Below are 12,041 nucleotides of genomic sequence, written 5' to 3'. Positions count from 1 at the left end.
AGAGAGATAAGTCCCACCCTTCCCCCATAGGCGTGGGAAGTAGGCCTGAGACACAAACACACTGACACACTCTCCATTATTTCCAAACTCACCTTTGAGATGGATGTTTGCTGAGAGCCACAAAACTGGTTTGTTGCTCCCTCCTTGAAAGTCCTGTTTAGGTATTCTAGCCCTTCCCATAGAACAAAGAGTACTGACCATCTAATGTGTGGTGGCCTTAGCAGAAACAGACAGAAAAAGCAGACAGATCCCGCTGTAGCATCCTAACCTACATGCATACTTTACCCCAGGTGGAATTCACTGCTGTAGAGATGGATCCTGTATAGATGTTCATCAAAGTACTGGCAGCATGTTGATGCACTTGACTTTAAAAGTCAGGGACTGAGTCAGGTGAACAAAACTAGGAACTCATGGACCAAATCCAACTGGTTAGAGAGGCGAGTGATTTATTCTCTGGCTCATGTTTCTATATGGAGGGATTTTCCAGGACTAACAATCCTGGCTTCTCTCTTTTGGCTTTCTTTGTCCTCCTGTGGGGCAGAGTTATCTGGAAAGTCTGGAAGGGACCAGGCACATGCAGCTCAGCCTTTGCTGCTCTCCCCTCTCTTCATACCCGTGTTATCTGCAAGGAGGGGAATATTCTAGTTTACTCTCTTGACTGGAGGGTTAGTTCTGCCTTGCTGGGGTGAAGGGCTGGATTTGTGGGGAGGATGGTTAGTTCAATTCGGGAGCTTTCTAGCAAGCCTATTTGGTTGTACACTTAAGCCAAATCCTTTATGGTTACATCATCAGTATTGAAGCTGACATTTTGACCTTAATCTGCCTGAAACCTGTGTGGCTTAACTGGTTCCACATTCGGGTGAGAAAGAGAAGTCTTATTTTGGAGGTTGCTTAAACACCATCAAAATCCACAGACATTATTTTCTTTTTTTTTCCTTTGGCCCACATAGTCTTTAAAATTTTTTCAAATCAGTTTACAACTTTTAAAATTAGGGAGATTTTAACTAGAGTTCTGGATTTCCAGCATATCATGATAATTTCAGTGAGTTCACTGGGGTTGCATGCCTTGTGGCAATGATTCCTGAGAGGGGGTGGGGAGGGGAGGTAGCAGCTGCTCCCTTTAGATAAAGCATGTACTTTCCAGCTCTCCCCAGTTCCCAGCTAGTTAGGGTTGCTGCATTTAGCAAATATGAATGCAAGAAGCCTGTTTAAATATGAAGATCAGATAAACAACAATTTTAGTTTTATAAATAAAGTAGGTCCAGTGCAATTCATGCAATTCAGTTAGGGCACCTATATTGTATCTGGCAACCCTAACTCAACCAGTTTTGTTATCCACTTGGGCCTAGAAGGGAAGTGAGCTTTTTACCCTTGTAGTCATTTTTACTTATCTTTATAAGTACAATACCTAACACACTACCTGGCCCATAGTAAGATGTTCGATAACATTGATGGAATGATTATATAAACATAGCCTGAAGAACAAAATCATATTCCATAGGAAATATCACTAGTCACATAGATGAATAAAGAGTAACAACCTCTTGCTGAGCACAACTGGAATAAAGAGTACACATCTGCAATTATCTGAGGAGCAGACCTGAGATGGAATTCTGGACCCTTGACTTGTAGGTGTGGCTTTATTGCTGACTAGCTGAATAGAGTTGAGCCAGTTAATAAGCCTTCATGAACCTTTGGTTTCTCATCTCTAAAAGGAAGGAGAAACGCTTGCTGTCTAGGATTTCTACCAAAGTTAATGTTTTTTATTTTCTTTTGTTCTGAATATTCATCACAGAGAAAGATTAATATGTGCAGAATTTGACAGTAGTATTAGTCAGCAGCAGAACAGTCAATTAATGATTATGTAACTGGTGATAATAAGTCAGCTAATATACGAATAGGTTACTTTGTCACATTCCCAGGTAGTATTTTGAAAATGCCTCTACTAATACAGGTAATAGAAGCCTAGAAGCGTAGCTTTTTCAGGAGGCTTTTGTTTTTGTTTTTGTTTTTTATTTGTTTGTTTTTAGACAGAATCTCATCTGTCAACTAAGCTGGAGTGCAGTGGCACCATCTCGCCATCTTGGCTCACTGCAACCTCCACCTCCTGGGTTCAACTGATTCTCATGCCTCAGCCTCCCGAATAGCTGGGACTACAGGTGCACGCCACCACACCTGCTTAATTTTTTGTATTTTTAGTAGAGATGGGTTTTTGCCGTGTTGGCCAGCCTGGTCTTGAATTCCTGGCCTCAAGTGATCTGCCTGCCTCAGCTTCCCAAAGTGCTGGGATTCCAGATATGAGCCACAGCTCCTGGCCCTTTGTCAGGACTTTAAGATGCCATCAACTGACATGCACCATGATTTGAGATTTGATAACAGCTTCTTAGGGGAAAATATATCAATTATTACATCTCACACCAATTCAAGAAATTTAAAAAGTGATTTTTAAAAAGTACATCTTGTAATGGAGAAATCTTGGTATACTATATATGGTTAATTTTAGGGTATTGACAATTATTTAAAACCTTATGGACACCAGGAGATCAACCCATGGTGAATCAACATTTATTAAGCATTTAGCAAATGCCAGGCACAGTACTAAGTGCTTTCATTTAAATATGGGTTTCTCATATCAGTATTATTGACGTTTGGGGTTGGTTCTTTGTTTTGGAGGCTGTTCTGTGCCATCGTAGGATGTTTAGCAGCATCCCTGATCTCTATCCACCAAATGCCAGTGGCACCTACACTCTTAATTGTGATAACCGTAAAGTGTCTCTAGACATTGCTAAATGTCCCATGTGGGAAAACTTGTCCCTGGCTGAGAATCATTCATTTAAATTACTCTGTTGAATTGGGTAATTCACCACAATCCAGCAAGGCAAAGTCTTTGTGGTCTTCACTGTGTTCACACCATGCTCTGGTCTATGCAGACCTAGAAGAAGGATGACTCCTCTGCCAATCTGTTTCCTACTTTGCCTCCAGGTTACACAAGCATAGCAGCCTGTGCCCAACTGTCTCACCAGACTCAATTTAAAAACCAGCTACTTCTGCTGCTTCCGGAGTCCTTTCTCTCCATAAGACTCAGACTAGGTCTGTGAGGCTGGAGAAGCAAAGACACCACGATGCTGCCCTCTGACCTGTGTTCCTTCTCCCTCTTTTGATAAGAGTGTTTACCTAAACCTTAGGAAGGTCAGGAGATGGAGGGATATAGCTCTAACTTGTAATAAACACTATCTGTCAGGCAGAAGATGGTAATAATATCTACATTACCTTTGCGGTGCTAACTTCTAAAATGAATGCCACTTATTTTATGGAAATTAATGGAAATTTCCAGTCTCCTCTCTTTTCCCAATTACTTATTCATCTTAACTTGAAAATGTGCTAGTACTTAACTTTTTCACTAACAGCATAGCCTCATCCTTTACTGATCATTGACATCTGGGTTGTAATGTTTTCATTCTGATCTTTAGTTATTTGCCTGAATCTGTGCATTCTCAGAAAGCTGTGAGCCTCTAAATCAGTAATCCTTGTGGGAATGAGGGCACAACATCTTGGAGCAGTATGCCAGAATCACCTGTGGGGCCTTTATTTAAAAATAAAATAAAATCTCAAGCCAGGCACGGTGGTTTGTGTCTGTAGTCCCAGCTACACCAGAGGCTGAAGTGGGGGGATCACTTGAACCCAGAAGTTCAAGGCTACAATGTGCTATGAGAGCACCTGTGGATAGACACTGCACTCCAGCCTGGCCAACATAGTAAGACTCCATTTCTAAAATAGTTTAAAAATAAAAATAAATAAAAAATAAGACTCAAGCCTATGTTTTCTGCCTTCAATCTCTATCCCCAAAACAAAATAAAGATTATGATCCATCACTCGCCTCATCCGGGGGTGTGTGGCCTCAACTGAGAATCAAAGCTCTGAGTGCATTAACCTTCACGTGTGTTGGGGAATACAAATGCTTGAAAAACTGACAAACATTTCTTAATTTTCATGTAGAAAAGGTCTTGATATTGAACTGCATTCAATATTCAATCCAAATTCCTCCAGGTGTTAGACTGTATAACTTTCCACAACTTTCTTCATGGGGGAGAATTATATTTGTCTACCAGATATGTGACTTTCCTTGGTCAAGGAAATCTTAGAAAGCCATCGTGGGCATCATCTGCTCTCTTTTCCAGCTGCCAGTCACCAATAATGTTTCTGACAGTGGCTTCGCTGACAGCCTATGTCCTGAAGTGAGGATAACAAGGACCTGAGAGTTGAGCCCTTAGTTGACTTCTGATGGCAACATAATGCGAGCAGAAAATAAAAAACTTCCTCATTTTAAGCCACTGAGATTTGGGGGTTGTTTCAGCAGCATAACTTAGACCTTCATGACTGACACAAAGGGCCAGGGAGATCATTTATGCCTGTGAATCAGACCGTGTACAAAAATAACAGAAGGAAGTGTACTGAGTCAAATTGAGTATTTGGCTCACCTATAGGAGTTTAAATTTTAAAGAATGTTTGAACACATTAATGACCAAACAAAACATATCAGTGGACTCGTTTCAGTCAGTGGGCCACCAATTAGTGAGCAAGGTTACAAGGTTATAGAATAAAAGCTGTTTTTTCAATAATGTAAATACAATGAAAATGGCCCTGTATAAGATCACTAAATGGAGGGCCGGGCGCGGTGGCTCACACCTGTAATCCCAACACTTTGGGAGGCCGAGGTGGGCGGATCATGAGGTCAAGAGATGGAGACCATCCTGGCGAACATGGTGAAACCCCGTCTCTACCAAAAAATACAAAAATTAGCTGGGTGCGCACCTGTAGTCCCAGCTACTCAGGAGGCTGAGGCAGAGAATAGCTTGAACCTGGGAGGTGGAAGTTGCAGTGAGCCGAGATCACACCACTGCACTCCAGCCTGGGCAACAGAGCAAGACTCTGTCTCAATAAAAAAAAAATCACTAAATGAAGTAAACCACAGTAATTTTTATAATTGAGAAGAAACCCCAGGGTGGCCAAGTTTAAAATATATTCTTTTATTATGTTAGACACTGTTGAGATTTGGAATTTTCTTTTTAGATAGAAGAACCAATCTTTAAAAGAATCTAGTTTCCTTCTACTAAAATCACAATTCTGTTGTAATACACAGTGAAGACTTCTAAGATTTTAAAAAATCCTCTAATTGCTTCACACAGATATCATCTCTTCCTCTTTTATTCCCTCATTAAGTCACAAAATTTTATTAGGTACCTACTATGTGCCAGTCATTGTTCTGATATATGGTGGATTAAAAAGAAAATGTCTCTGCCCTCATGGAGTTTATATCCTGGTGATGGTCCCACAAGTGATTCTGACATACTCCCTCTGAGGGTTTTGCCCTCATTCTCATGGGGATTACTCATAGAGAATGTATATTTCAGGGAGAGATAAGTGGTTGTTTATGCTTGCTTTTTTTAAAAAAAAAATCTTATTATTTTTAAGTATAAAAATCAGTGGTTTATTAGTACATTTATCAAGTTGCAGAACTGTCACCACTATCTAATTCCAGAATATTTCATCACCCCAAGAAGAAACCAGTCCCTGGCACACAATCCATATTCTGTCTCTATGGATTTGGCTATTCTGAACATTTTATATGGATGGAATCATACATTGTGTCTGGCTTCTTTACTTAGCACAGTGTTTTCAAGTTTCATCCACACTGTAGCATGAATCAGTACTTCATTCCTTTTATTTGCCAGGCATATAAATGTGTATGCATGCAGCACATTTTATTTACCCATTAATCAGTTGATAGACATTTGGATTGTTTCCACTTTTGGCTATCGTGAGTAATGCTGCTATGAACGTTTGTGTCTGCGTTTCTGTGTGGACATATGTATTCAATTATCAAGGGTACCTACCTAGGTGGAATTGCTGGCTGATAGGGTAACCCTATGTTTAACTTTTGAAGGAACTCCCAAATTCAAGACGTCAAAAGAATTACCACAGGGCTCAGCAATTCCATTCCTGTGTAAAGCAGCTGTACAATTTTACATTCCCACCAGCAATTTATGAGGGTTTCCATTCCTTTACATCCTCACCAACACTTACTATTATCAGGCTATTTGATTATAGCTATCACAGTGGGTGTGAAGTAGGTTTTGTGATGTTGATTTATATTTCCCCTATTGCCTAATGATGTTGGGCATCTTTTCATGTGCTTACTGGCTATTTATATACCTCTTTGGTGAAATGTCTATCAAAATCATTTGTCCTTTTTTAGCTGGGAGGAATATGTGTTTGAAGAAAAATAAAAGTGTAATGTTATAGAGAATGAAAGGAAGTGCTTATTTTCAAAATGTGGTAAGAACTAAGTGAAATGAAAGAAGTGAGTCTTGAAAAGATTTGGGAGAAGAGCATTCATGGCAGAGGAACTAGCTAGGGCTGTGAAAAAAGTATAACACAGTAATGGGATAGAAAATGACTGGAAGGCAGAGCGACAGCAAATAGAGTGGTCTAGGACAGAGATCCCCAACCCCTGGGCCATGTAGCCGGTACCGGTCCATGGCCTGTTAGGAACCAGGCTGAACAGCAGGAGGTGAGCAGCAGGAGAGAAAGCCAGCATTATGGCCTGAGCTCTGCCTCCTGTCAGATCAGCAGAGGTGTTACATTCTCACAGGAGAGTGAACTCTATTGTGAAATGCACATGCAGGGATCTAGGTTGTGCATTCCTTGTGAGAATCTAACGCCTGATGATCTGAGCTGGAACACTTTTATCCTGAAACCATCCCTCCCCTTCATTCCCCTGTCTATGGAAAAACCGTCTTCCATGAAATTGGTCCCTGGTGCCATAAAGGTTGGGGACTCTAGGAAGCCTCTTTGAGGAGTGACATCTTAGCCAAGACCTGCTAGCCATCATCAATTCCATCTTGCCCTCATCTATCTCATCACAGTCACTTGGAAGGTCTGAGTGATGCTTCACATAAACTGACCTTCAAATGCATAATCTTAGGATTGAGATGGAGAGGGAATGGGGCAATGTACCCTCTTTTCCTTCTAGCGGGAAAAGAAAAATTTTTCTAAGTAGAAACATATTACAACTGTCAAAATACGTGGAATTGGCTAGGTAAATTGTAAATTATTACCATGTTTTGTCTTTTTTTTTTTTGGAGACACTAAAAGCTACATTTCTTTCTTTTTTTTTTTTTTTTTTTTTTTGGTAAAAGGGTAAAAAATGAAAGTCTAAGCCCTAGAAGAGAAGTTACCAGATTCTCGGGATAAGTAAGATAGCCTTTCACCAGGTACTGTTGGTTCAGGACCAAGGACAGCATCTAAGTGTGTGTTTGTTTTTTCTGCCCCCCTTCCCCTGTTCATTTTAATTATGCCATACCTAAACAAATATCTCTTTATGTTTCTACTGCTGCTACTCCAATAATGCCAGAATCTATCAATTCTTGCAGTGCCTTCCATTTGGGGGAAGAGCATTCATGGCAAAAGAACTAGCAAGGGCTATGAAGAAAGTAAAACACAATAATGGGATAGAAAATGACTGGAAGGCAGAGCCACAGCAAACAGAGTGGTCTAGGACAGGGATCCCCAATCCCTGGGCCACGTACCAGTACGGTCCTGTAAGGAACCAGGCTTCCATTGTACTGAAGTTCATCCCATGACTGTGATGCCTTTACTAATGTGCATTCTTTCAACACTTTACCCCTATGTTCTTCATTGCAGTAACATACACATAACATTTACCATGTAACCATTTATAAGTGTATATAGTTCAATTATATTACATATATTCACATTGTTTTGTAACCATCACTGCAATCCATCTCCAGAACTTTTTCAGTTTCACAAACTGAAACTCCACACACCCATTAAACAATAATTCCCCATGTTCTCTCCCCCCGCAGCCCCTGGCAAATGGCAAACACCACTCTACTTTCCTTTTTTTTTTTTTTCTTTTTTTGAGATGGAGTCTTGCTCTGTCACCCAGGCAGGAGTGCAATGGTGTGATCTCCACTCACCGCAACCTCTACTTCCTGGGTTCAAGCGATTCTCCTGCCTCAGCCTCCCTAGTAGCTGGGATTACAGGTGCCCACCACTGCGCCCAGCTAATGTTTGTATTTTTAGTATAGATGGGGTTTCGTCATGTTGGGCAGGCTGGTCTCGAACTCCTGACCTCAGGTGATTCACCCATCTTGGCCTCCCAAAGTGCTGGGATTACAGGTGTGAGCCACCGCGCCCAGCCCATTCTACTTTCTGTCTCTCTCCTTGCTACCTTTTTGTTTACTCTGCTAATTGTTACAGGATGGTTCATTGGCAGCATAAGCATCATACCTAGGAACCTGTATTTATCATAAATGTAAATTATTGTGCCCCATTCCAGACAGACTGAAACAGAAACTCTGGAGTGGAATCTGCATTATATCAAGTCCTTTGGGTGATTCTGATGCCCGCTAAGGTTTGAGAACCATTGATCTAGTGGATTTAAGTGTAAAAATCAGTAGTCTTTAGTATTTTGAAGTTGTAAACCTATCACCACTAATTCCAGAACATTTTCATCACCCTAAAAAGATTCCATTTTTTCATTAGTAATCCCTCCCCATTCTTTCCTCCCCCTAGTCTCTGGCAACCATTAATCCACTAATTCTACTGCTTTAAAAAATCACAATTGAAGTCCTTGTTCCCCTATAAGTCTTTCCTGATACAAAAACATTTCCAAAGACCAATCAAATGTCTTAAGTACATTTGACACTATTGAAATACAATACTATGGTTATTATACAGATATTTTGTAACATTCCCATGGTTATGATTGACCTACTGCTTCACATAACTTTCATTGATTGTTTCATGTGGTGAGTCCTGTTTCCCTAATTAGATTTTAAGCTGTTTGACCTAAGCATCCCTATCAATGGATGAATGGATAAAGAAAATGTGATATATATATACAATGGAATACTATTCAACCATGAAAAAGAATGAAATCATGTCATTTGCAGGAACATGAATAAAACTGGAGAACACTATGTTAAGTGAAATAAGCCAGGCACAGGAAGATAAATATTACACATTCTCATTAATATATGAGAGCTAAAAAAGTTGATCGCATGGAGATAGAGAGTGGAATGATAGATTCTCTTTCTCCCAGAGAATGGGAAGGATGTGTGGGTGGGAGGGGGGAAATGAAGAGAGGTTGGTTAACAGGTACAATCATACAGTTAGACAGAAGAAATAAGTTCTAATATTTGATAGCAGAATCAGGTTACTATAGACAACAATAATGCACTGTACCAAAATGGCTAGAAAAGACAATTTGAAATGTACCTGACATATAGAAATGATAAATCCTTAGGTGATGGATACCCTAAATGCCCTGACTTGATCATTATACATGCTATGCATGCAACAAAATTTCACATGTACCCCATAATGTACAAATAGAGTGTATCAATAAAATTACAAGATACTTTAAACTATTGGAGGACAATGATCATGTTTTCTATTTATTTTGTAGACTTTTTCAGTAAATATAGAGCTGGCCAGCCACACTGTCAGCTTTCAATCAATGCAGAAAATGTTTATTGTGCTCCTACTATGTGTCAGGGATTGTGGTGCCTGTAGAGTGATATTAAAATGAGTAGAACAGAGTTCTTATCTTTACTGACCTTTCACTACAATAAGTGCTGACAGACACATAAACATGATGTAGATATAAAGGCAGCAACATAAAATAGTGCTAAAAAGAACTCTAAGTTGCATACCATCAGGACCCAAAGGAAAAATAATAAGTTTTATTTTTATAAGGAGGAATAGGTTCAGAGAAAGATGATTTTACATGAACATATCTTCCCAAGTTCTGAGGTATGTTTCTTTGTGTAGAAGTTGGAGCAAGAGAGTAGCACAGGCATTCATGAGTACAGAAACAGCTCTAGCAAAGGCTCCAAAGGGTGTGTGTGTGTGGTTAACTGCAATGGCTTAAGGATTGGCCCAGGGGAGATGAGTGGTTAGATATAAAATAGGACTTGGTTTGAGGCATTTAAAAGTGAACTTAAAGTGCATTTTAAAGATCTATGGCATGATATGCCCGTGGTTCCCAAATGTTGATGTGTATTATAATCACCTAGAAAGCTTTTTTGAAAACAGATTTCTAGTATTCACACTAGACCTTCTAAATCAAAACCTCTGGGGTGAGGCCTAAAAATCTTTACTTTTAGCAAGCTACCCTTGTGAATCTTATGTTATTTGTTGGTAAATGCAGGGTGGACAGGTGGAGGGGAGAAGTTTTGAAGTCAAAAAGCAAGTTGGTGGTTACTAAAATATTCTAGGAGGCAGAAGGCAGGGTCTGTGGAGTGACAGGAGCCATTAGACAGAAAGATAGGAAGACAAAATACATGATGAGGAGCATGCCTGTAATCCCAGCTACCTGGGAGGCTGCTGCAGGTGGATCACTTGAACTCAGGAGTTCAAGGCCAGCCTGGGCAGCCCATCATATATATATATATGGTGAGGAGGTAGTTGATAGGACTTGAAGACTGAATGTTAACTTAAATGAATCATGCAGTTTTCAAAAATGTAACTCATTATTGATTCAAACCCATCGTGTACTTTTCCACGTGCTCTCCTATACTTTGGAGGAAGTGTATCAGTAAGGGAGTTCCATTGCCTGTAAACAGGCTCAATGTTCACTCCAAGTGCTATATAGTAAGGTGAACAGTAGATGGCACTTTTGTGCTATGCTGAATTTCCAAATTTGCAGGCCAAGGAAGAACTAGTGCCAAAATAAAAACAACTCTTTGTAATGCTCAAGTAAATAAATTCAATTTCTGTTTTAGGGGGAACTGGAAAAGAAGGGCTAATTAGAGGTCAGTTTGTCCTACCTAGTACCCGGCCTCCAGTAAAACCTTGTAGGTTTTTAAATACTGATCCTGCTTGTGGCTTCTACCTACATAAATGATTAGGTTGCAATCCAGAGAGGTCTAAATAATCATTGTAGCAAGTGGAATTAGGCTTGAGGTTAGAAAAAACTTCCCCAACTTTGACCACATTTCCAAATGTCTACCTCTGAGCTTTTGCTATTTGCAAAGGTGAAGAAAAGCCGAAAAGAACAAAATCAACCATGGAAAAGAACAACGGAAAAGGCAGTTTAGAGTAATAAGTGAGGACAGTGGAATGAAAATAAAGGAGATATTACTTTCATTTTGTAAAACTTATTATTATTAAAACCTTGGCAAGAATGCAATGTTTTACACATTTACATAACACTTGCAATCACACAAAAGTCATGACAGTGATTAAGAGAGTGGATTCTGGGCCAGGTGTGGTGGCTCACACCTGTAATCCCAGCACTTTGGGAGGCCGAGGCAGGCAGATCATGAGGTCAGGAGATTGAGACCATCCTGGCTAACATGGTGAAAACCCGTCTCTACTAAAAAAAACACAAAAAATATTAGGCAGGCGTGGTTGCAGGCGCCTGTAGTCCCAGCTACTCGGGAGGCTGAGGCAGGGGAATGGTGTGAACCCGGGAGGTGGAGCTTGCAGTGAGCCGAGATCGCGCCACTGCACTCCAGTCTGGGCGACAGAGTGCAAAAAAAAAAAAAAAAAAAGAGAGTGGATTCTGGAGGCAGACTGCGAGTGTCTAAAAATCTCAACTCTGCCACTTCCTAGCTAGCAGTGTGCCTTGGGCAAGTAACTTAGTGTCTTTGCATATCAATTTACTCACCTATAAAATGGAAATGGTAATAATAGCACATCTCTAATAAGATCGTTATGATCACTAAACGTCAAAATTTGTAAGGTACTTAGCAAAGTCCTAGCGTGTAGTGAAAACATAGGTAGGTATACTAGTCCGTTCTCATATTGCTATAAAGAACTACCTGAGACTGGATAATTTACAAAGAAAACAGGTTTAATTGGCTCATGGTTCTGTAGGCTGTACAGGAAGTATGGCTGGGGAGGCCACAGGAAACTTACAATCATGGTGGAAGGCAAAGGGGAAGCAGGCACATCCTACTTCCTGGATGGAGCAGGAGGAAGAGAGCAAAGGGGGAAGTGCTACACACTTT

General features: G+C 40.2%; 1 long non-coding RNA gene across 5 annotated transcripts in view; it reads right to left on the bottom strand.

Moving 5' to 3' along the window:
• The window catches only part of LOC131380732 (uncharacterized), a 67,763-nt gene that overhangs the window by 52,819 nt on the left and 2,903 nt on the right, over nt 1-12,041 (bottom strand). The gene's annotated exons all lie outside the window — the stretch shown is intronic.

This window comes from Hylobates moloch, unplaced genomic scaffold (assembly GCF_009828535.3).
Source record: "Hylobates moloch isolate HMO894 unplaced genomic scaffold, HMol_V3 SCAFFOLD_12, whole genome shotgun sequence".
Taxonomy (NCBI): domain Eukaryota; kingdom Metazoa; phylum Chordata; class Mammalia; order Primates; family Hylobatidae; genus Hylobates; species Hylobates moloch.
Note: the sequence above shows the minus strand (reverse complement) of the source record. Positions and strands in the feature narration are given on the sequence as shown.